Source organism: Phacochoerus africanus, chromosome 2 (genome assembly GCF_016906955.1).
Source record: "Phacochoerus africanus isolate WHEZ1 chromosome 2, ROS_Pafr_v1, whole genome shotgun sequence".
NCBI lineage: Eukaryota > Metazoa > Chordata > Mammalia > Artiodactyla > Suidae > Phacochoerus > Phacochoerus africanus.
In genome coordinates, this window is record NC_062545.1 from 144702750 (window position 1) to 144724288 (window position 21539).

Here is a 21539-nt window from a genome sequence, read left to right on the forward strand (position 1 = left end):
TCAAAGAGAACTATATGTTTGTGTTCAGTCTTTTCATCACATAAAAATATGACTTATCACAAGAGCTAGAGGCTTTTTAGAGAAACGTTATTGGAAAAGGAAACACAAGGAAAACAAATATCCCATGCATCATGAACTATGTCATTGTTATTTTAAAATTAAATATAGGAATTCCCTTCATGGCTCAGTGGAAACAAATCTGGCTAGTATCCATGAGGACGCGGGTTCAATTCTTGGCCTCACTCAGTGGGTTAAGGATCTGGCGTTGCTGTGAGCTGTGGTGTAGGTCGCAGAAACGGCTTGGATCTGGTGTTGCTATGGCCGTGTTGTAGGCCAGCAACTACGGCTCTGATTTGACCCCTAGCCTGGGAACCACCATATGCAGTGAATGAAGCCCTAAAAAGCAAAAATAATAATAATGATAATAATAATAAATTAAATTAAATATAGTAACATCCTATATCCTTTGAATTTGCATCTCCCTAAAATTCTTACATGCATCTTGAGAAAAGCTAAAATATAATCTACAATATTCAAATATGCAATCAAGAATAAAATAAGGATTTCCCTGGTAGCCCAGTGGTTAAGGACTCAGCTTTGTCACTGCTGTGGCTTGAATTCAGTCCTTGGCCCAGGAACTTCTGCATGCTGTGGACGCAGCCAAAAAAAAAAAAAAATAGTTAAAATAAATTGCTCTATTAGAGAACTGAAACATGAAATCTTGTTATATTTTCTCACACATATTACTTCTTAGTTCAACTACTTATTACTACTGATTGCCACTATCAACTAATTCTGATTTTATTTAGTTTAAAAATATCATTTATGTAACATAAAAGCAAATGAACAAAATAATATACACTTTAAAGTAATATACAATAATGCACAACTTAATATGCACATAAACCCCTATTTTCATAGGTTATATTAAAGTAAAATACTTGTGTATATGTACATTTTTTTTTCTTTTTGGGGCTGCACCAGCGGCATATGGAAGTTCCCAGGCTAGGGGTCCAGTTGGAGCTGTAGACACTGGCCTACACCAGAGCCACAGCAATGTCAGATCTTAGCCATGTCTGCAACCTACACCACAGCTGATGGCAATGCCAGATCCTAAACCCAGTAATCGAGGCCTGGGATCAAACCTGCATCCTCAAATGAACCAGTTAATTGTAAAATGTAAATCTCTTAAACTTTTAAAAGAAAACACAGAGGGAAATATTCATAACTGATTTAGAGAAAGAACAGAAAGCACGATCCACAAAAGAAAGGCCTGATGTGAGTTCCCTGGTGGTCTAGGGAATTGTCACCACTGTGGTGTGAGTCACTGCTGTGGTGCAAGTTCTGTCTCTGGTCCAGGAACTTCTGCATGCTGCAGGCACAGCCAAACAAACAACCAAACAAAAAAAAGATAAAAAATCACTGTTCTTTTAAAAAATTAAAAATCAAAAATAAATAAAATAAAATAATAAGTTAAATTATTCTTCTTTGGGAGTTCCCTGGTGACTCAGCAGGTTAGGCATCTGGTGTTAGCACTGCTGTGGCTCAGGTCACTGCTTCGATACAGGTTTGATTCTTGGCTCAGGAACTTCTGAATGCTGAGTGTATGGCCCCCAGAAAAATATATATATTTTGGAGTTTTTTGTTATTTGTTTGTTTTTTAGGGCCACACCTGTAGCATATGGAAGTTCCCAGGCCAGGGATTGAATCTGAGCAGCAACTTCAGCAGTGCTGGATCCTTTAACCCACTGCACTAGAACAGGGACTGAACCTCTACCTCTGCAGTGACCGAAGCCACTGCAGTCAGATTCTTAACCCCCTGCACCACAGCAGAAATTCCCTGAAAGACACAGCTAAGAAAATGAAAACAGGAAGCCACAGACTGGGGAAAATTGTGAACCACAAACCCCCAAAAAAGGATTTATACCCAAAAAATGTAAAGGACTCTAAATTCAACATTATGAAAACAATCTGATTAGAAAATGGTCAGAGACAGAAATGGACACTTAAGCAAACTGGTTATATGGATGGCAAATTAGCCCGTGGTAAGATGGGCAAAACCAATAGTCATTAGGGAAATGTAAATTAAAGCCACAATGAGATATCACTACACACAAATTAGAATGGCTGAAAGAAACTCTACTGTCAGTATCCAAGAGAGGCTGTGGAACAACCAGGCCTCTCACACAGCTGGTGGAAATGTAAATTTGCAAAGCCATTCTGCAAAATGGTTTGGCACTTTCTCATAAAGTTGAACATACATACACTTACATATTACACCTAATTTTCCAACTCCTGGGTAATTACTCTACAGAAATGACAGCACATATGCATAAACAATGGATACACAAATGCTTATACCAGCTTTAGTTTGCAATAGCCCACAACTGGTGAATGCATAAATCATGGTATGTGTATACAAATAACCATTTCTCAGCAATAAAAAAGAACTGAATATCATTACACACAGCAACTTGGATGAATACTGAGGGTGTTATATTAAGTGCAAAAATTCAATATTGCAGGTCCACTTATGGAGCAGCAGAAATGAATCTGACTAGTAACCATGAGGATGCATGTTTGATCCCTGGTCTCACTCAGTGGGTTAAGGATATGTCATTGCCTTGAGCTGTGGTGTAGGTCATAGACATGGCTTGGATCTGGTGTTGCTGTGGCTGTGGTGTAGGCCAGCAGCTGTAGCTTTGATTCAATTCCTAGCTTGGGAACTTTCACATGCTGTGGGTGTGGCCATAAAAAAAAGCCAATATCAAAAGATTATGTACTGTATGATTCCAATTTTATAACATTTTTTAAAATAACAAAATTGTAGTAAGGGATAATAGATAAATGGTCACCAGAGTTAATGGAAAGTGTGACTGTAAAGGGGAAACATGAGAATATTTATTTGTGGTGATGAAACAGTTATGTAACCCATTTGATGGCTATGCAAATCTACATCTGTAATAAGATTTCATAGAGTGATATACTCCCTCAAAAAAATTAATGCGTTTCAGAACTGGTGAAACTCAAATAAGGTTTTTGGTTTATTTAATAGTATTGTGCCAATGTTAATTTCCTAGTTTTTATTATTCTACTCTGTGTTATGTAAATTGATATCACCATCCCTCTCAATGAAGGGGACATTGAAATTCCTTGTGCTATTTTTGCAATTTCTAAAATTATTTCAAAATGAAGTTTTTTAAAAGTGAATGCTAATAGTAGTACAGAGAGAGAACAATTCTTAGAACAGCTTAAGAAAAGTGTAACAGAGATCTCTGGTGGCTTAGCAGGTTAAGGATCTGAGTTGTCACTGTTGTGGCCCTGGTTGCAGCTGTGGTGCAGGTTTGATCACTGGCCCAGGAATTTTCATATATTCTGGGTGTGGGGGAAAAAAAAAGGAAAAATGGGGCATTGATCCTTCTGACTATCCAGTGTGCCTCATAATGTGAGAAAAACTCCAACATTTTTACAAAAAGCAGAATAAAAGGATAAAGTATGACACTTCTATATGGCTGTAAAATCATCAAAGTTCCCAGGATATGGTAGCATAGTAATGATGGTGTTAACAATAATGGCTAAAACTTACAAAGAACTTAGTATATAATTCTATTTTTTTTTTGTCTTTTTTAGGGCTGCACCCGAGGCATACAGATGTTCCCAGGCTAGGGGTCTGATCAGAGCTATAGCCACTGGCCTATACCGCAGCTCAAGACAATGCCATATCCTTAACCCACTGAGCAAGGCCAGGGATCGAATCTGCATCCTCATGGATACTAGTCAGATTCAATTCCACATAGCCACAACGGGAACCCCAGTAAGTAATTCTTAGAATTACCTAAGAGTATGTATTTCCTTACCACCATTTTACAGATAAGAAACTAAAACATATAGATATTCATACATACAGCCTTGACCACAGAGCTTGTTAATGACCTTAGTGGGACTTTCACCCAAGGTGGTCTGGTCCTAGAATAGGTAGAGAACACAGAAAAAAAAAAGTGTAATATATTCTGAAACTTCTGAAAAGCAAAGAGAACATAATCACAACAGATGATGTTCAACATTTTGATGCATCCTCTTTTTGGTAAGATGTTCTAATCCTTAATCTGGGAACATGGACTAGAGCACTGAGAGAAAACCACATCCCTGTCTATGTAGAGCAGTCTAATGGTGTGGGGGGGGTGAGGAAATACAAATGAAACAAGCACAAGAGAATTTCTAAAGTAGAATAAGGGATTAAGATTGCCAGGGAAGGCTTCTCTGAGACAGTGTCACCCAGGCCGAAGTCTGGAAGTGAGGGAGTGGGCCAGGGGAATATCTCAGTAGAGCAGTAGGACATTCTGGGCAGAGCACAGAACTCCTGTGATGATCTGGTTGCTGGACTGGATCCAAGGTGTACAGGGAGGCCTCTGCAGATGGAATTGGACATGGGAGATGGCCACATGGTAGCCATGTGACCAAGATCATGCCCTATGGTTCATATGACACAGCTCATTCAGAAAGTCTCTTCACACAACTACCACCGTATATTTTCTTCCCTTTTATAGACTGTTTGTTGTTTGTTTTTGAGAATGCAGTATTTTCTAATCCTAACAGAAGACAACACAAATGATATTGCTCTGTCCTCTCCTTCCCTCCTTTTGATGGAGCAGTTCCCTTAGGTATATGTGAAAGATGTGTCCTCAGGGACACCTCCATTGGGGCTCCCTCTGAGACTGGCCTTGGGGGAATTCAGGGGAGCTGGTGTCAATTCTGGATCCCCATTCTCAGAATTCCCAGCAGATCAAATAGAACTTCAACCCAAAACTTGCCCCACCAGTTCAGGAAGAATTTGAGGCCTCTTGAGATTCTTAGCGAAGGGTGTGGCTGAACTCTTCTGCCACCTTGTGACTGATTCCATTTCTCCCTTCCCGTCATCAGAGGGATGCTTCTCCAGAAACTCCCTGACTAGGACGTTCATTTTCAGAAAAGGGTCCTGCGGAGATCAAAGGACGAGGGGACCAGAATCCACAATGGACTTTTTGACACAGAGCTAAGGCTAAATCAAAGTATATACCTAGTAGTGAAATGGAAGGTGGATTTTGAAAGAAAAGGGCATCAGGTATTTCATAAATGCCTAAAAAAATAAAGAGAATGAAGAACGAAGGTTGGGTGTGAGAAAGAAGAACTAAGGAGTTAAATAGACAGGCATCTTCTGCAAACGTCTCCGCCTTGGAACTCCACTTAATTGTCTATCTCTTCTATATGACAAATGTTCAACCTCCAATGAATCCAATGCATCCTTTCTCTATACACCCTGAGACTGAATCTCCTGCTGTCGGGATATGTATCTATCTGTCTGTAGGCAATTCCCCCTTCCCTTCCCAGCAAGGAGACCCTGCAACCTATCCTCACTCCCTTCAAGCTCACTCTGTCTTGCTAGTTTGTGAGGAAATCTGGGCTGTCAGTCAAGAACTCCCTCAGTGTATGGCCCTTGTATAGTTCAAAGTATATGCCTACATCCAGACTTTCTGTCTTTTTTTTTTAATTATAAATTTGACTTTCCAACCACCACATCTCATCTCCTATGAGAGCAATTTTCCTTCAGCTCACCTTGGTGTATTTTCAACTTCTCCCTTTCTACCTCATAGATGCATGCCCTGAATATACATCTTACTTTCCTGCCTTGGCTATGTATCACACACTTCTCATTCTGTGCTTTTCTAAGTTCTCCACAACTTAGGGCACAAATATCAGTTCCAGGGCTGATTGCAAAGCTTTATAAACTTATTCAAAGTGTCACTTTAAACTCAAACCAACATGGAAACTTAATGACTCTTTGTCAAGTTCCTGACACTTTTATTCTTTGATTGCATCATACTATGAAGGTGGATGTACAATTTGGGTGAAATTTTTCATGTAAATCATGAAATTTCAAAGAAATATCAGGTTCAAGAAGAGCCATTAGAGTAGTATATTTAGCTGTATCACACATGATGAATCATATATGCTTTGTAGAGATTCTTTGACTAAAATTTTGAAATGGACTTCCACTTCTGGGTTGGGAGCAAAAAGTTCCACCATGATCATGAGAGAAATATGGATAAATTAAAAGAACACATCACAAGTTGAAGGCACAGAGAAACCTGAATGCATTAAATTACAAAAAAAAAAAAAAAATGACAACCCCTTCCTAGGAGCAAAGAGACAATCTTTGTGGGTAATGCAGAAGCAGAAACAAACCCCCCACAGAGGGCTATTGAGAAACTATTATTTTTTTCCTTTTTTACTGCCACACCTGAAGCATATGGAAGTTTCCAGGCTAGGGGCTGAATTAGAGCTGCAGCTACAGGCCTACATCACAACCACAGAACCCCAGATGGGAACTGCATTCTGCAACCTATGCTGCAGCTAATGGCAATGCAGGATCCTTTACCTGCCGAGCCAGGGGATCAAACCCACTTCCTCACAGATACCATGTTGGGTTCTTAACCTGCTGAGCCACAATGCAAACTCCTTAACAAACTCTTATTGACTCCATAGTATCTGATGTGATAAATTCAAATTCTGGGGAGTCTAAAAGAACTAAATCCACTTGCTGAATCTCCTTCAAGGTTTACAGACTGAACATGAGCATCACACCAGTGGCTGACAGTGGGGCAGGGGAGACAAGATGAACTCATGAACTCTCCCCTGAGTGCAAGGTAGTGACAGGGAGGAGGATGCTGCAGTTGAACAGGAGAAGTAAAACCCTATGAGGTTTACAGACCCCTCCGGCGTGCAAGGCAATTGCCTGCAGTAGGCTGTGAGCAGAGAAAGAATGGACAACACTTACTCCCAAATGCACACTAAATCTCCCTTGAGTGCACTGGACTGGGCTGAGAAAGACTAGAGGTAATTGCAACTAGAGATTCTCATACTAAGTGAAAAAAGTTGGAAACAGACAGACAAATAGCATATGCTATCATTTATGTGTGGAATCTAAAATGTGTTACAAATGAACCTATCTATGAAACAGAAACAGACTCACAGACATAGAGAACAGACTTGTGGTTGCCAAGAGGAAGGGAGCTAGGGGAGGTATAGGGTGGGAGTTTGGGATTAGTAAATGCAAGTGATCATATATAGGATGGACAAACAAGGCCCTACTGCATAGCAAAGAGAACTATATCACAATACTCTGTGATAAACCATAATGGAAAAGAATGTTTTTTAGTCACAACTACAATATGTGGATCAAACCCGCACCACAGCAGTGAAAACGCTGGATCCTTAAACCATTAGGCCACTGGGGACACCATAATGAAAAGTAATATTTTAAATGTAAATACATGTATAAATGAATCACTTTGCTGTACAGAAGAAATTAACACAGCATTGTAAATCAACTCTGCTTCAAATTAAAAGAAAAAGAAAGATTTGAGGCAGAGAACTGGGAATAAGAAAGACTTCCTTAGGCTTGAAGTTAGAGGAGCAGAGCTAGAGAGAAAAGAAAACTCCCTGGTGGAGTTTCTGTGTGGCTCAGCAGGTTAAGGATTCCCCATTGTTACTTAAGTGGCTCCAGTATCTCCTGTGTTGAGGGTTTGACCCCTGGCCCAAGAATTTCTGCATGCCAATAGTGCAGCCAAAAAAAAAAAAAAAAAAAAAAAAAAAGGAAAGGAAAAGAAAATTTCCTAGTAAACCAAAAAGTTGTCAACTGAAGAGTTGAAATAAGAGGGAGAGATGGATGGGGGCAGAAGGAGGGGAGAGAGAGATGAGAGAGATTTCCTACCTCCATACAATAAGCAACTGGGTCTAATACATAGATATTTGAATCTGGTCTCAGATTTGAATTTTTGCTTAAAGGAATATCTTATTCTTTGTTTTAATTGTTATTTCCCCAATGTAATTTTTTTTCAACTGTACAGCATAGTGACCCAGTTACACATACATGTATACATTCTTTTTCTCCCATTATCATGTTTCATCATAAGTGATTAGACATAGTTCTAAGTGCTACACAGTAGGATCTCATTGCTAATCCATTCCAAAAGCAATAGTTTGCATCCATTAACCCCAAGTTCCCAATCCATCCCACTCCCTCCCCATCCCCCTCCCCCAGGCAATCACAAGTCTATTCTCCAAGCCCATGATTTTCTTTTCCGTTGAAAGGTTCATTTGTGCTGTATATTACATTGCAGATATAAGTGATATCATATGGTATTTGTCCTTCTCTTTCTGTCTTGCTTCACTCAGTGTGAGAGTCTCTAGTTCCATCCATTTTGCTGCAAATGGCATTATTTTGTTCTTTTTTATGGCTGAGTAGTATTCCATTGTGAGTATGTATATACATATATATGTGTTTGTGTGTGTGTGTATATATATACATATATATATATGTGTATATATATATATATATACCACATCTTCCTAATCCAATCATCCATTGATGGACATTTTGGTTGTTTCCATGTCTTGGCTATTGTGAATAGTGCTGCAATGAACACGCGGGTGCATGTGTATTTTTTAAGGAAAATTTTGTCTGAATATATGCCCAAGAGTGGGGTTGCTGGGTCATATGGTAGTTCTATGTATAGATTTCTAAGGCACCTCCATACTGTTCTCCATAGTGGTCATACCAGCTTACATTCCCACCAACAGTGCAGGAAGATTCCCTTTTCTCCACACCCTCTCCAGCACTTGTTATTTGTGGACTTATTAATGATGGCCAATCTGACGGGTGTGAGGTGATATCTCCTGGTAGTTTTGATTTGCATTTCTCTAATAATCAATGATATTGAGCATTTTTTGTGTGCTTGTTTGCCATCTGTATATCTAAGAAATATCTTATTCTTGCCGTCAAAATGTATGAAGCCATTATTAGAGAACTGAATCTAAGCATAGCTGTAAAAAAAATCCCAGATTCAACTCAACTGCATATTAGATCACTTAACTATTTAGAACCCACATAAGGAGTTCCCGTTGTGGCGCAGTGGTTAACGAATCCGACTAGGAACCATGAGGTTGCGGGTTCGGTCCCTGCCCTTGCTCAGTGGGTTAACGATGGGGCGTTGCCGTGAGCTGTGGTGTAGGTTGCAGACGTGGCTCGGATCCCGCGTTGCTGTGGCTCTGGCGTAGGCCGGTGGCTACAGCTCCAATTAGACCCCTAGCCTGGGAACCTCCATATGCCGCGGGAGCGGCCCAAGAAATAGCAAAAAAAGACAAAAAAAAGTAAAATAAAATAAATAAATAAACTTAAAACCCACATACTAGTTGTCTGACAGACAAAGGATTATACTTTCTCTGGGAATAATTATTATTCACTTCAGTCTTTAATTTTCTTACATACATTATTTCATACACAATAAAAATTAAGAAACCTAAGAAGAAACAGAAAAATGTGACCGAGGGGAAGAAAGAAAACAAACACAAGAGAAGAGACTCAGAAATAATCTGTATGTTTGAACTGGCAAAGAAAGAGTTAAAATAATTATGAAAAATATGTTTAAGTATATAGTGAAAATGTAGATAACATACATGAACAAAAGAGAGATTAACAAATGAGAGGATATCAGCAAAAAGAGAACTACTTTAAAAAATGAAAATGTGGAGTTCCCACTGTGGCAAGTACGTTAAGGATCCAGCATTGTCTCTGTGGTGGCTTGGGTCACTGAGGAGGCTAGGGTCAATCCCAGGCCCAGCACAATGGGTTAAGGATCTAGTGTTGCCACAGCTGTGATGTAGGTTGCAGCTGCAGCTCAAATTTAGTCCCTGGGCCAGGAACTTCCATATGCCATGGGTGTGTGGGGAGAAAAAATAATGTAAATGTTATAAGAGGAAAAAATTCAATATCAAGATGAATACTTCATTAAATAAGCTTAATATCAAATTGAATACACCAGAAGAGGAAAGGGTCAGTGGATAGGAAGAAGACTAGTGAAAAGTATCTAAGCTGAAACAGGGAGAGAACATTCAAGAACTACAGGGCAATGTGTAAAAACAAGTTTAACTTATGTGTAATTGGAATCCCAGAATGACAGGAGAAAGAATAAGACAGAAGAATTATTTAAAGACATAATGGCTGAGAATTTTCTAAAAATGGTTAAATGTCTTAACCTACATATACAATAAGTTAAGTGCACCTGAATCAGGATAAATAATAGAAATCCACACTTATGCCTATTATCATCAAACTGTGGAAAACTAAAGACTGAAAATCTCAAAAGTAGCTTGGGACAGAACATTATGTGCAGGAGAACAATAATAATAATGCCTTACTGGAGTTCACTGATGGCTCAGGGGATTAAAAATCTGGTGGTGTTGCTGCTGTGGCACAGGTTGGATCCCTGGCCTAGGAATTTCCACAAGCCTAGGGCACAGCAAAAAAGAAAAAAAATCCCTATTGCCAAAATGCAATGGAATAATATCTTTTTTTCCCCTCTCTTTTTCTGCCACACCTGTGGCATATGGAAGTCCAGGGCCAGGGACTGAATCCGAGCTAAAGTTGTGACATACACCACAGTTACTGCAACACTGGATCATTTAACCTGCTGCGCCAGGCTGGGGACTAAACCAGTGCCTCCAAAGAGACAAGTTGGATCGTTAAACCAATGTGCCACAGAGAGAACTCCTGGAATAATATCTTTAAAGTGCTGAAAGGAAAAAGAAAATTGTCTGTCTATAATTATCTATCCAGAAAAAAACATCTTTCAAGAATGTAGTTGAAGGAGTTCCCATCAGGGCTCAGTGTAAACGAATCTGACTAGTATCCATGAGGATACAGATTCAATCCCTGGCCTCACTCAGTGGGTTAAGGATCTGGCATTGCCATGAACTGTGGTGTAGGTCGCAGACACAGCTTGTATCTGGTGTTTCTGTGGCTGTGGTATAGACCGGCACCTACAGCTCCAATTCAAACCCCTAGCCTGGGAACCTCCATATGTGGTGTGTGGCCTTGAAAATACAAAAAAAGTAAAAAATAAAGAATGAAGTTGAGAGACAAGACTATTCAATGAAGAAAGGATAGTCTTTTCAGTAAGTGAGGACGGAAAAACTGGACAGCTGATTAAAACAATTGAATTGAACAGCTATTTTATACCATACACAAAAATCAACTAAAAATATCAAAGTCTTGAATGTATGACTTGAAATCATGAAAAGCCTAGAAGTAAACATAGGAATAAAGTTAAAATTGATCTTAGCAGTGTTTTTTTGTGTTTTTTTTTTTTTTTTTGTGTGTGTGTGTTTTGGTTGGTTGGTTGGTTGCTTGGTTGATTTGGTTTTTTGTTTGTTTTTTTTTTAATTTGACACCAAAAGCAAATCCAACCGAAGGAAAAGTGAACAAGTCAAACTATATGAAACTAAAAAGCTTCTGATGGCAAAGGAAACCATCAACAAAATATAAGCAATCTATGGAATTGTTGAAAATATTTGCAAATTATATATCTAATATGGAGGATGCATACAATTCAATAGCAAAAAACCCCCAAAACAATCCAATTTAAAAGTGGAAGAAGGAACTAAATAGACATTTTCCCAAAGAAGATACACAGCCTGCTCAATATCACTAATAACCAAGGAAAAGCAAATCAAAACCACAATGCTATATCAAACCTGTTAGAATGGCTATTATCAAGAATACATGAAATAAGAAATGTTAGCAAGGATCTGCTGTGGTGCAGCAGGTTAAGGATCCAGTGTTGCCACAGCCTGAGGTATAGGTTGCAGCAGTGCTTTGGATTCAATCCTTGGCCTAGGAACTTCCATATGCTGTGGGTGTGGCTGAAAGGAAAAAAAAGAAGTCTTGGCAAGAATTTTAGAAAAAACAGAGAATTTCAACATTTTTTGAACTTCTGGTAAGAATGTAAATTGGTTAAGCCACTATGGAAAACAATATGGAAGTTCCTTTAAAAATTAAAAAAATTAAATTACCATATGATCTAGAAACTCCATATATGGGTACATATTCAAAGGTGACAAAAATCACTATCTAGAAAATATATCTATACCTCCATGTTCATTGCAGCATTGTTTATAGCAGCCACGACAGAAAGCAAACTATCTATAGGTGGATGGAGTTATAAAGAAAATGAGATGTTTGTATAGGCACGTGTTTGAATAATGGAATATTATTCACCCTTTAAAAAGTAGAAAATACTGGAGTTCCCACTATGGTGCAACAGATCAGTGAGGTCTTTGCATCACCAGGACACAGGTTCTATTCCAGGTTGCACAGTGAATTAAAATGTTCCAGCATTGCTTCAGCTGCAGCTGAGCATAAGTCACAACTTCAGCTCAGATCCAATCCCTGGCCCCAGGAGCTCTTACATGCTGCAGGTAGCCAAAAAAGGAAAAAAAAAAAGAAAACTCTGCAATTTGTTAAAACACAGACCTGGAGGGCCTTATGCTAAATGAGATAAGTTGGGCAGAGAAAAATGAACATTACATGATCCCTATTACTTGGAATCTAAAAGAAACCAAGCTTGTAAATACAGAAAACAGATTGGTAGTTGCCAGAGGTGGGGTGAAGGGTGGGCAAAGCGGTTGGAGGTTGTCAAAAAAAGAAGAATGACAGTAAAATAAAGTTGCTTTCAGATAGACAATAGCTGAAAAAATTTAGTTTCTTGCCAGCATTCACTACAAGTAATACTAAGGAAACTTTATCAGGCTGAAGGGAATTGATACTAGAAAAGATCTTGATAATGCAGTAGTGGAGGGAACTAGAAAGTATATGTGGGAGTTCCCATCATGGCTCAGCGGTAATGAAACCCACTAGTATCCATGAGGATGTAGATTCAATCCCTGGCCTCGCTCAGTGGGTTAAGGATCCAGCATTTCCATGAGCTGTGGTGTAGGTCAAGATGTGGCTCAGATCCCACATTGCTATGGCTGTGCCATAGGGTGGCAGCTACAGCTCTGATTGGGCCCCTAACCTGGGAACATCCATATGCTGCTGGAGCGGCCCTAAAAAGACCAAAAAAAAAAAAAAGAGAGAGAGAGAGAAGTTTATGTGTGTATATAAAATGTATAGCATAAAAGGACTAAAAATTATTGTAATATTCACCATATGTACAAGCATGTTTATAATATTCTAACATAATAATTTGACATAATACTATACACAGGAAAATCATATATTTTAAATTATGCATACATAGATATATAATCTAGTCAGTCCTTGATTTGCCTAGTACTATGTCGACTGAAACTTGTGCACATCCAAACAATGCTTTTTGTGTTTGCATAGAACCTTGGCTATTAGACACTAGTGCAAAGCGAGTTCACTTTTCCAATATGCACAAGTTTAAGTTAATATGGTTTTATGCACAGTAAGAACTGCATATATGTAATATCTATTTTTTGACCACCTTCAGTCATTTTGCCTACTCCTCACTCTCACCTCTGGCAACCACCAATCGATTTTCTATGTATAATATCATATATGATTTAAAAAAGACACTTGTCCATTTAAAGCAAAATGAATAGTTGTATATCATGTGTTGTGGGGTTTGTGGCAGATAGAGAGGTAAAATAAAAAGCCATAAGAGCACAGAGGGTATGAGGAGTTTAAATGGAATTATATTGTTGAAAAGCACTTATATTATTCATGAAGTAGGTAGTATATTTGATGTAAATGGCACTAAATTAAAGATTCATAATGTAATCTGTAGAGCACCATTAAAAAATGAAGAAGGGGGAGTTTTCTTGGAGTGCAGCAGGCTAAGGATCTGGCATTATCACTGCTGTGGCTTAGGTTTCTGCTGTGGTGCAGGTTTGATCCCTCACCCAGAAATTTCCCCATACTGTGAGAGTGGCCAAAAAAAAAAAAAATGAAGGAGATATAAATTAAAAGTCAGTATCAGAGAAAAAATTGAATACTGAACTATTTGATTAAGACTAAATTGGAAACAAAAAAACCAACAGATGACATATGAAAACAAATAACAATGTAGTCAACTTTTATCCTACTCTCATTAATTACATTAAATGCTAATTGACTAAATATTTTATGAAAAAGGACAGAAATTAGCAGAATGGATTAATAGATCACAACTTTAGTTTGATTGTTAATTTTGACTGGGGTACAGGGTGTCCAAATATTTGGTCAAACATAATTCTGGATGTTTCTGTGAAGGTGTTTTAGATAAGGTTAGCATTTAAATCAGTAGACTGAGTGAAGCATATTATCCTCCATAATGCTGGTGGGCCTCACCTAATCAGTTGAGTGATTGAATAGAGCAAAAAGGCTGAACTTCTCCCAACTAAGAATGAATTATTTCTGCCTAAGTGCCTTTGAACTGGGGCATAGGCTTTCTTCCTCCTTTTGGACTTAACAAAAATATCAGCTCTGCCAGTTTCAAGCCTACTGGCCTTCAGAATGGAACTATACCATTAGCTCTGCTAGTTTGTAGTCCTTTAAATTCAGATTGGAATTAAACAATTAGCTCTCTGGATCTCCAGCCTGATTAATCACCCTGAAGATCTTGGGACTTGCCAGTCTCCATTATCACATGACACAATTCCTTATAATAAATCTATAAATTATATATCTATAAATTATATCATATATGCATATCTATAAATTAAATTTATATATATATATATTTCCTGTTAGTTCTGATTCTCTGAAGAACCCTAATATACTAAATATGTCTTATTTATTAATGTATACCTTAACTATAATGACCTTGGAAAATTAAAAGTTTAAAGATGAAAATAAACAGGGTACGTAATTACTAAGCATAAAAGTCAAAGTTGCTCTGTTAATATCAGACAGAGTAGACTTCAAGAGGAGGGGTGTTACAAGCTAGAGGGGGCATTTCATAAAAATGAAAGGGTAAACATCAAAAAGATATTATCACACACAAAATATGTGTTCTAATGAAAGATCTTATAATGCATCAGATTAAATTCTTTAACTAAGGAGAGAAATAGACAAATCCACAAGCAAATTTAGAGATTCTAACTTTCTAATGCTTTCTTGAGTAATTAATAGAACAAATAGATAAGAAACTCAATAAGGGTACAGAAGATGAGAACACCATAATCAAATTGACTTAAGTGACATTTATAGGACTATATCAAATAATGAAATCAAAGTACTACACCTACTTTTCAAGTAAACAAAGAATATTTTTCAAAATATACCCTATGTTAGGCACTAAATGTAAGTCAATATATTTAAAACAACTGAAATAATATTAGGCATATTCTCTGATCGCAGACCACAGTGGAATTAAATTGATAAGTAATATTACAAAAATATGTATATAATGTCCAAATGATTGGAAATTAAATAGCTTAATTCCTAATAATCCATAAATCAAACAAAAAATCAAAGAAAATTATAAAATGTCTTGAAACATTATAAAAACACTATATAACAAAATTTGCAGGATGATTCCACTGTAAGGCTGAAAGATAAATATATAGCCTTAAATACCTATATTACAAAAGAGAAAAACAGGAAATATTCCAAATAAATTACCTAACCTTGTATGTTAACAATACAGAAAAAGACTAAATCAAAGTTAAGTTAGAAGAATGAATAAAAGAGAAATAAAAGCTGAAATAGATGAAATAGAAAAAAGACCAACAAAAGAGACAATTATACAAGTTAATAGTTTATCTTTTAAAGAGTAAGAAAATGAGTAACCCATAGAGATACTAATAAAAGAAGAAAGGAAACAAGAGCGAGAGAACAAATCAGTCATGTCAGGAATGAAAGAGAGATAATACTGCATATTACACAGACCTTAAAAGGATAATAAAGGGAAATTTTGTTAATCTCCATTTAGTTAAGAGAGACATTGTTCATCTCCATGTTAAAACCATTTAACAATGAAGTGTTAATAAAGGTAAATTGACAACTTTAAGTTGATAAACTTGACAACTTAGATGAAATAGACAAATCCTTAAAAGCAAAAATTACTCAGACTGGCAAATGAGGAAATAGAAAAACTGAATAATGTGATAAATTAAATTCAACAAGAAGACAACCCAATTAAGAAACAGCACATAGAATGAAATATACAAAGAAGAAATACAAATGGTCTCCAAGTACAGCCTAAACTGTCTTCCAACAGTCTTTGGCAGTTTCTTACAAAATTAAATGCAATTGTAGCATAAAATCCAGCAATTTTTCTCCTTGGTATTCACTCAAATAAGTTGAAAACATAAATGTACACAAATTTTTCTAACAGTCTTATTCAAAATTGCCCAAACTTGGAAGATCCCAACATGTTCTGTAACAGGTGAATGCTAATAAACAAACTATGGTAACTCCACACAGTAGAATATTATGCCAAGAGGAAAATAAATTATTCAAATACACATGGATGTTTATAGCATCTTTATTTATATTTGCCAAAATTCAGAAGCAAAGTTGGTGTTCTTTCATAAATGAATGGATAAACTGTGGTACATCCAAACAATGGAATATTAGTCAATGCTAAAAATGAAAAGACATAGAGGAAACTTATTTGCTTATTAGTAGGTGAAAAAAGCCAATCTGAAAAGTTTACCTACTGTATGATTCCAAGTATATGACATTCTGGAAAACGTAAAACTACGGTGATATTTAAAAGGGCAGTGTTTGCCAGGGATTGGGGGTGGGGGTAGGGCGAATAGCAGAGCACAGAGGATTTTTAGGGTATTGAAATTATTCTTTATGTAATAAAGATTGATACATGTCATTATATGTTTGTCAAGACCCACAGACTAAGAGTTCCTTGGTGGCCTAGCAGTTAAGGATTCAGTATTGTCACTGCTGAGGCTCAGGTTCAATCCCTGGCCCTTGTGACCACTGTGGCTCAGGTTCAATCCCCAGCCCAGGGATGTCCATATATGGCAAGCACAGCCAAAAAAATAAACAAAAAACAAACAAAAATACCATGATACAAGATTTTCTTGCTCACTGGAATGCCTAAAATCAAAATGGCCATGTTCATCAATTTTGGAAAGGGTATGAAACAACTAGAACACTAATACATTGCTAATACGAGTATAAATTGTACAATAACAACTTCACATCACTAGAATGGCAAAATAAAAAGTACTGACAACACGAACTTGTGTAAAGCTGCTGAGAACTTGGAATTTTCATATATTCTGAAAGAACATAAAACTTTCTAGCCCAACAATGGAGAACTGTTGAACTTCCTTATAAATATAAACACACACTTAGGGAGTTTCCATCGTGGCTCAGTGGTAAAATACCTGACTACTATCCATGAAGAAGTGGGTTTGATCCCTGGCCTCACTCAGTGGGTTAGGGATCTGGTATTGCTGCAAGCTGTGGTGCACGTCACAGTTGCACCTCAAATCCAGTTTTGTTGTGGCTGTGGCATTGGCCTCAGCTGCAGCTCCAATCAGACCCCTAGCCTGGGAACTTCCATATGCCCCAGGTGTGACTGTAAGAAGAAGAAAACAAAAAGTCTACAAATTATAAATACCAGAGAGGGTATATAGAGAAAAGGCCCTCTTACATTGTTGATGGGAATGTAAACTGGTGCAGCCATTATGGAAAATGGTATGGAGGACTCTTAAAAAACTAAAAATAGAGTTACAATGTGATCCAGCAATCCTACTCCTGGACATACATGCAAAAAAGATGAAAATTCTAATTTGAAAAGATACATGCACCCCAGTGTTCATAGCAGCTATTTACAACAGCCAGGACATGAAAACAAACCATGTGCCTATTAACAGCCAATTGGATTAAGAAGATGTGTTATACACATACAAGGGAATATTACTCAGCCATAAAAATAATGAAATATTATCATTTATAACAAAATGGATAGGCCTAAAGAATATTATACTCAGCGAAGTAATCAGATAAAGACAAGTATTACATGATATCACTTATACGCAGAATTTAAAAGAATAACATAAATGAATCTATATACAAAAGAGAAACAGATTCACAGACACAGAAAAAAAACTTATGGTTACCAAAGGGGGAAGGGTGGTGGGGTAGGGATAAAATAAGTGTATGGGATTTACAGAGACAGACTGCTATGCATAAAATAGATAAACAGGAACTCCCTGCTGGCCTAGAAGTTAAGAATCTGTCATTGTAACTGCTGTGGTGCAGGTTCGATCTCTGGCCTGGGAATTTCTGCATGTTTCAGAGGAAGAAAAAAAAGCAGATAAACAATAACGATTTACTGTTTAGCACAGGGAACTATATCCAATAACTTATAAGAACCTATATTGGAAATAATCTGAAAAATATATGTAACTGAAAAAATTAGTTGTCTTTGAAGGTAAAAGAATCAACTGGAAAAGGGCACATGGATTTTTACTGGATAAGAAAATGCTCTTCATTTTGTTTTGACAGATAGTTACTTGGTGACAAAAGTCATTAAAGAGAATGCTATATATCTAAGCATTTCATTGTATGTTAATTACGTCTTAAATTTAAAGAAAGGTTTTGGCAGCACTGGAGTTAATGGCCAAGAATGCTCCCTTTTGGCAACAAATAGATCAGGCTTCAATTTCAGATTTTGCTGCAGATTGCCGGATCTGCAGCAAGTTAATTACCATCCTGATCCTCAATTTCTTGACGGCAAAATTTGGCCAAACATTTGCGGATTTTGTGAGGAATATACAGTGTATTAAAGCTATTAAGATGGTATTTGGTCTAATAATAACCATTCGATAAATAGTAGTTACACAATTTTAATGAATCCCTTGCAATTCTTCTTTCAAACACCTTGTATTTGTGATATAGCCTACTTTTTTTTTTTCCTTTCCCTTTAGTCTCCATCTATTTGGAGAACACTCACAAATCTCCCACAGCTTTGGATCTGTTTTTTTTTTTTTTTTTCTTTTCATTGCTACTGCCAGCATCACACCCCCACCACCACACTCCAAGCAGGAGTATTTGGTTATTTACATCGACTATGACCCATATGTGTTTTAAACAATGCAAACAATAACACTTTCCCACACTAAAAATATCCCTCTTCACCTATAAGATCCTATGTCAGAATTTTCTCTGTGCATAGCACCATGTCAGGCAATACTAAATCCTTCATAAAAGGCATTTCCTAAATAAATAATTTTAGACTTTGTGAAAGTCATAACTGATTATTTCACTCACTTAGAAATATTTACACCTAGTCTAACAGCTATAGAGGAGTAAAAGACAGACACTTCTGGTGCTAATCTTACACTTTCATTCAACACTTCCTCTCTGACCACTTAGAATGCACAGAAGATACACAGTGAACAAAACAAGGCTCCATTCTGCACAGAGACAGTTCTTGTGACAATCCAGCAATAAAGAAACAGACAAATTTTTCATACATCTGGCCCAATGATTTTCCTACTCTATCTTCATTTCTCCTTCCCCTAGTCTTTTTAATTACTTGTGTCAATCTTTTGCTATATATTTGTGTAACTACTGAAAGTCCTTCTTAATTAGAAGACAGACAGACTGCTATCTTCCGTGGATGTTTTGTATATCAGTGCTTTGTATATGTTTTGTATATAAGTGTTTTGTACATGCGTGTTTTGTATATGTTCGGCTCCTCTTGGATTTCTAAGCTGTTTCATGGAGAAGCAGCGAAAAGGAATTTTGATGACACTTGGTTAAGAGGACTAGAGATGCAGGAATACACACACAGAAGGGTGGTGAGAGCTTCAGGAAGCGTGAAGATTCCACAAGGAAAAGAGGGTTTTCAGAGACCTATTTAAAGCTTGTAGTGCAAACCCACTAAACTCAGGATAGTATTGGATTTCACTGTTATTAAATCAATCAACCTTCACAAAGGGGCTTTATGTCACTTGATTCCTCATGTGTGGACCCACATTGGGAGTAGGTTCTTTGTAAGTAGCTATGTTGTCAAGTGGCCTGGTCCTAAGAGCAGTGATTCTCTAAAACTGGCAGATGTATTTTCCAGAGAGGAATAAACCCAAATCACCCGCCACTACCAGCCCCATGGGAACCACTGGATAATTATGCCCCATTTTTTTTCTCATATAATTAAATAATGTTACCAAGTAGTTGCAAAGGTGCTAGTGTATGACTTGACTACCTTCCATTTATAATGACACCTACAAGTCCCCCCCAACTCCATAATTCCTGATAATTCCTTTCTGGCTTCTGATCAGCCATGGGCATACACTGAGCCTCCTTTCACATAGAGGATTTGGTGGGAGTTGACATTGTGTGGCAGGGCTATTCATTAAGCTCCAACCTCAGTGAGAACAATCAGGCCCTGCTGGTAACAATTTATTGTGTGGGATGACCCACAGCAGGCTGGACCAAAGGTTAAATCTGCTATAATCCTGATAAACAAATGGTTAGTGGAAGAATTTATCTTTGATGAATTTATATATTTGAATTAGAGGAGGAAAAGGGGTACTTTTGTGAAGGTAGAAATGTCATAGGTTGAAAAACAAACTGATTTTCCAAACCCTGCCACAGCCAGCAAGTGCCATATGACAGAGCTGGTAACAGGGAAATTTGAGGATTATCTGTATAGAGTCAGCTCCCTTGAAGTAGTTCTAAACTCCATCACACTGAAAATTCTTATATGGACTGAATCCAGGAGAGGGACCTGGAAGCATGAGACATGGGAATACACACCTTTTAGAAGCAGCATTCTGGGTGTTTGTAAGTATGACACATCACTGAGCAGCATGGAAGAGGGGCTGGCCTCTGAAAAGGTGTTCCAAGGGGATAAAAGCTCTGATTTTACAAGCCTTTAATTGCCAGAAAAACTACTGAAACCTCACTCTCAAAGTAGTCTTTCATTATTTAAGGCAGTAATAAACTTGGGAGTGTCTATATGTCTTCATTAGCATTCATAAATTATCAGTTTGGAGGGACCCCGGGCTAGGGGTACCTCAGGAGAAATCGGGTGTAGCCTCCATCATTCTCTTCTGCCCCCTTGTGGTATCTTTCATGGGTTTTGTTTTGTTTGTTTTTTGTTTTTATATTGGTCATTCTGGACCCTTACTCTAGGCTCCAAATAGCGTCTTTTGAACTAAACATCCTTGATACTTAGTATTTTGTATATTTCCAGAAACTACACAGCTGGAATTGAGACTGTCATTTCCTTTCAGCATGAAGTAGTATATAGTGTTACTCAATACATTTGATGTCTTCTTTACCTGTTAATACATTGTTTGTTAATATTTAAACTGATTTTCTATGAGTTGATTTCTCTCCAATTCTGTATTTTACTCTGTATCTGTTTTTTTTTCCCTATATATTAACCTTGGATCTATTCATTCCTCATTTTATTATTTTCTAGTGTGTTTGGGGGGGTGTCATTTCTATAATTTCTTTCTTGCCCTGCAGTTGATAAACAAGCAACAGGAAACCTACCTTGTTCTTTCCAGTTATTCCACAGGAATTATCCCCCATTCTAAAAATGTTGCCACTTGTGGGTGTCTGGAACATCTCAATTGCCAAGTTTTCTTTCTTTCTCTATTTTTTGCCATCCTTTTTCTTTGTGTCTGAAAATATTTGTATTCCTCAAGCCCTATCTCAGGAGTTTGCTTCTAAACACTGTTCTTCTGCAGCCACATTCCCTGACATGGCTCTATTTCCATGAGGAGCATCT